The sequence below is a fragment of the Plasmopara halstedii genome (assembly GCF_900000015.1).
Source record: "Plasmopara halstedii genome assembly, contig: Scaffold_322, whole genome shotgun sequence".
Taxonomy (NCBI): domain Eukaryota; phylum Oomycota; class Peronosporomycetes; order Peronosporales; family Peronosporaceae; genus Plasmopara; species Plasmopara halstedii.
The window spans coordinates 1,603,903-1,609,045 of NW_020187243.1; positions in this window are offsets into that span (position 1 = coordinate 1,603,903).

A 5,143-nucleotide genomic window follows, 5' to 3' on the forward strand; every position below is an offset into this window, starting at 1 on the left:
AACGGGATCGACGGAAGATCCATTGAAACTTTGTAGCAGCCATCTATTAAATTAAGTACGCCGAAGCGTTTTGAGCCAGTCATCTTGTTGATAATGGCATCCCGCGAGGAATAGGGGTCTGTGCGGGCACAGTTTTGGCGTTCAACTTGTTGTATTCGTGTACAATGTGCCACTAGCCAATCGGGTTCGCGAAGGCAAACGTTGACGCATTATGGGGAGATATACTCTCTCTCACCCACCCTCGTTGCTATTTAGCAGTAAAGAATAAGTCTCGAAACTCGGATTGCTCATCTGGTAAAGGCCATTGACGCAATAGCAGATATCTGCGCGTGGCTCAATCTCGATCTCGTATCGTATACCACGATCTGGAGAGATGCTGCGTAGGAGCTTTGACTCAAACACGTTGATGTGTACTTGGACACAAGGGCAAAGAAGGGGATCTTACGAATTCTTGAGAATAATCGATCCGCGTCGAGATTAAATTGCTGTCCAAAATCTTGGATCCAGAACAGAGGACGTATTAACCTTTTCTGTTACCGCGATTGCACGAAGAATAATAACGACTCTGGCGAACGCGTCATTCCTGAGTCTTCAAAAAACTTGGGGAACTCATGAGCGCAGACTTTCTGGCAGTGAGCCATATAAGCCTGGACGGGTAATTCTGTCACTGTGTTCACAACTGAATTTTGTTCCTACACAGTGGTGTAACCATTGGAGCATTAGCTTCAACCGTATATTTGACGACAAGAGCGATGGCTTCCACAGTTTTTTAATCCAACTGAGGTTTTAGCTTTCACGATAGTTCGTACTATTGGAGCATGACGTACATTCAAAGTAGCGTTCTCAACTGGAGTAAATGGTGTTTTTACGATAGCGATAGCTATCGGAGCTACTGCTTTTACAGTATATTTGACAATTGGTGCATAATGTGGTTCCACGGTTGTGTCATCTACCGGAGCATTGGCATTACTCCCAATCTGCCTGGTTCTCCACGCGATCCATGGCTCGTCGTCTTCTAACCACGCACACCCTAGTATGCAATCATACCGATCATCGATGTCGATGACGGAGAACGTCGTCTTGAACCCAAATTCCGAAAATCTGACCCGTAGATCAACTTCGATCTTCTGTTGCGTAATAATCACGCCCATCTCCGGACGGACATGAATGTTACCATTATTCTTCGCGCATACTGCATCGAAGAGGAGATCATTCTCCACATTTCTTCTCTGTCGAGCGTAATTAGCTGACGCTTCAAAGTCCTTATTGACTCTGAAGGGTCTCCCAAACCCCTCACAGTCCCATCCTCTCCACATTCGTGGGAAGTCGAAACTTCCATGTGGTCAGCGGCTTTACCTGAACAAAATTAAAGCAGGAGGAAGTTACGCGCTTTACTCCAGTATGCCGCCTCGGGCCTGCTAGGTCTGTGCCTTTCCCGACAACGGGCAAACATGTTACAACATCGGCGTTGTTAAGAAATTCACCTCATCGACTGCTGCGGAAATTGTCCGAACAGCCACCTCGTGGGTGGCACCACGCCATCCCCCTCGACTACGAACAGAGTAAACTGGCGATACACCATAGGGTTTGGGCCCATAAATCTTCGTCGGGCAGTCCCGTTTGAAGTGGCCCACTTGGCCACAGCCGTATCAGGTTACCTGTAGGCGATCTATCGCAGACAAATCCATGAGTTCAAGACCATCACTGGACGGCGGCTGCTCATCGGTGAAACCATTGAGTAACCCGCGTGATTGTTGCTGGAGATGATCCTCTTGAAGGGTGACGAAGAATGCATCATCAATCGTGGTCCGTTGTCGACGAAAGAATCCAGTCTTTGGAGGATCGATCTCAAGTCACTTCAAAAAGACGGTTACCATTACGTCCTTAGAAATCGGATTGTCGACAGGGGACCAAACAACGTGCGAGGTTCTTGTACGGAGCATTAGATTGATCCATTGCACTTGCGACACCTCATAAACATCGCGTGAGTTTAAACGCCGGGTGGAAGAATCGTCTTCGCCGTCGACTCTTGGAGGAACCTCCAATAAACAGGATGGTAAATCTCTCGCCTGAAGGCCCCTTCACGAGCAGCACTTCGCATATGCGAAAGAGCAAATGCGACCTTCTGCTGTTCCTCGTGAACCAACACTGCCGTCAGTGCCATATCGACTTGACGGTCCCAAAGGTGGAAATTTTCTCCCTGCCTTTCGAAGAAAGGCTTAACCGAAAACTCCAGCTGCTTTGCGGCGACGACGCTCTGTGGAGATGGTGACATCTTCACTCAGACAACCTGGGTCGGTAGTATCGGGAGTGACGGGGCAACACAATGCGCCACGTGTTTCATGATGGTCGGCTCCGACGTACGGGAACTCGTGACCTATGTCGAGACTTGATCAACATGGTCGACATAAGCCATAGAAGAGCGGGCGTGCTCCTTGACCACATTTTGGTCGTATCGTAACAATTGGATGGTGACTTCACAACCAGGGATTCTATAAGTGTTGCTGACGAAGGCCCAATCCGTATCGGACAGATTTGGATATCTGGATTACTTCAACGGAGACGGATGAACTGGAAAGTCAATATTGTAGCTGGGATCGGACATTTTCAATGCCGGCAGTAAATTGACCACAATGTGCTACCAGGTATAACGAGACAGCTGATTACATGCACTCGTGCGCTGGGGTAGCGTCGCCTTGAGGCTTAGCCTTCAGGTGTAGCTGTCGTACGCAACCCTCTGCCTACAACCTTGTGTAAATGTCTTGGTCAAATAAATACTGAATATATAATAACCGATTTCATTTTAATCCTTATCTTGACCTAAAATAGGAATAGCTAATTCGAACTACCTACTAATTAGCGTAGTGCACACTAAGCTAACCAGTGTACCACACAAACTGTGTAATGGGCCTACCACCCCATTACATTTCATGTAGTCAATCCTACGACCGAGTGGTGATGTAGATTTATTGTTTATGAAGATCGAACATATTCTCTGCACCAGTCAGGGAATCGTCTTCCGAAAAGCTACAGGAGATAATTGCTCACTTACTGGAGTTCACTTGACTTGATAACGCGCTGGTGAGGCTCATCTATAAGCACTCAGAAAAAGCGCCGGAAGAGGTGCAGATCTGTTCAATCTTGAGACTACTGATAACTACCGTGCTGCCTTTCAGGTTGACTTCGGAAGGCAGAACCGAGAATTACATCCCCTTTGAGTGAGGTTATATGAGATGATCATGGATTTGGCCTTGCTCCAAACGGAGCCACGTTGCGTCGCGCGTGCATTCTCCCAGCAAGAATGTCATTCGCGATATTGTGCACTTTCGTGCAATGTTTCGGAAAAAGAGGCATTCTCAATATGGGACAGCTTGAACCGCCAAATGTCGCGAGTGCTCGCACCGCGCAACCAAGCGTAATTGGGTGCGTTTAAAATTCTTGTCAGCCTTCAAGGGAGGCAGACTATGTTCAGGAGTTTGAGTTTAGATCGCATTTTATCGTAATGCTGTCTGACTCACACCTGGAAGTGATACCTTTACGAAGGTACTTGGAAGAAGTAATGTCCACATAAAGCCCGGTCGAATCGAACCTACGTTAATTGAGGAACTGGCGGTAGTCGTAATTAGGCTTCTGTACAGTGGTTTGGATGTTATGCTGAAGGTTAATTCTCTATGAGCGCGTCGGAGGTGAGAGGCTTCATTCATGCAAAGAAGGACGAGAAAGGCATTTGCTGCTGAGCAGTCCCGCGGGGTTTCGTTGAAAATCCTGCTGCGAAAAAACAGAATATTTGCCTTCTATGGCCGATAAACGACCGGCGCACCTCTGGCGGGGACTTGTCGAGCTTCAGTAGGCAGAGGGTAAACTGCTCACAGTTTAGTTTATTCAATTTCACGTCGTCAGAGCTGTGGTCAATAAGGACCCAGCCTATAGAAAAATATGTTTTTTAAGAAGCATGGATACCCGGTCCAAAGCTTTTAAATGTTAATATCAACGTCCCAAAGTTTCGTGAAACCGTGGAAAGACTTTATAGCTCAGAAACGTCGTGCATTTACTACACACGACTGCGGAAACAGCGAAAATAATATGATTTCCGTGCGTTTTGTGATGGGGGTATGTTGAAGGTTATGCAAACCTTCGATCGAATTTATTGTATAAAAGATTGTCTAATCGAATTTGGTGCGAGGTACGACATTATCCTAAGTAGGGTGTGGCTAGAACGCCACAAACCATCGGTCAATTGAACTCCAAAAGTGTCAAGTGCTGTGCCTTTTCTCCGTGGTGAAGTGTTGGCGACCCCTGAATCTTTCCCGAAAGAAAATAGCGAAGCGTTGACGCGGGCATGAAGCTACGATAGCTTCCTCGCAAAACATGACATTGTTCGAAAGCGATAGCAGTCGTATACCTAGTTGTCTCGAGTAGCGCTTAGTAGGCAGAACTTGTGGTGAGCCGTGGTCACAGAATGGAACAAAAAACATCGCGGTCTTGAAGTGATCTCTTAAAAGTCTGGAAAGTATGACTTTATGTAGAGTGTACCTCTACTGGATCGGTTAAGAACAGCTTTGAGCTATTGTCTCCTGCGTCAGGGCGGGTGGGGAGTGAATGCAACGGAGTCTCAGGACCAGAGCCGTTGAGTCTAAGGGCGACTATTATACGCGTGTAGAAATGCCGGGCCTTGAAGATAAGAAGCATTTGTCACGATGTGACAGTACTATTGGATCGCCTATTTCGTGTGACGGACACACCTTACGATGCAGTGAAGCCCGAAGGGTAAGTAACGAAATTATTTAGTGATGAGTAGAGCGACCGGGGTAGTCCTAGCGGCGTTCACTGCTTCCAGCGACAGGTAGTAAAAAGCTGGGCGATGATAATTCGCTGATATGAGCAACGAATAGCATTACGGTGCGGTCACCGAAATCGTACAGTTGGTATCGAAGTAGTAGCTGAGCTCATCAATCTGCATGTCGCTGAGGACATTTGCAGAGCACTGAGTGCGATGAATACTCAGCTATCTACGAACTCTCCTAAATTTTCGCTGAAAGAGTACTGCGGGGTGGTGAGGAGGCGTTCACACTGCTGGATTCTTCTGGAATAGATAGTTTTTCATAAAATCGACAAATGTTGCATCACACTGCATTGGTCTAAA